At 26.8% G+C, this 354-nt stretch overlaps 1 protein-coding gene across 1 annotated transcript in view; it reads right to left on the reverse strand.

Annotated features, from left to right (window-relative positions):
• LOC119592334 overlaps nt 1-354 on the reverse strand; it is a gene marked incomplete in the record, with an annotated part of 163568 nt that overhangs the window by 161402 nt on the left and 1812 nt on the right.

Consider the following 354-nt stretch of genomic DNA (forward strand, 5'->3'; position numbering starts at 1 on the left):
GAACATTTGCGTGTATGTATGTCTTCGTGTTACAATGACGCTGTTTGTCAAATTTGTATAATTGTGATTTCAAAATAATAACAGGCCCCCAAAAATGGGAGAAAATAAGTTTTATCGTATGCATTTAAGGGAAATGCAATACAAAAAGAAATATTCTTTTTACGTGGCAAAAAAAAAAAAAAGTAAAACATCTATTCTAACCTCAATTCATTGGAAATAAAATACAATACACTTAACACATTGTATCTATAAAATAATTCAATATTTAATGCAAAAACAAAAATATAACATTTTTTGTGGTGCCAATAAAAAAATACATTCATGTAAAGCAGCTATCTAACATCTATTCATAGG

This window comes from Penaeus monodon, chromosome 30, assembly GCF_015228065.2.
Source record: "Penaeus monodon isolate SGIC_2016 chromosome 30, NSTDA_Pmon_1, whole genome shotgun sequence".
Taxonomy (NCBI): Eukaryota; Metazoa; Arthropoda; class Malacostraca; order Decapoda; family Penaeidae; genus Penaeus; species Penaeus monodon.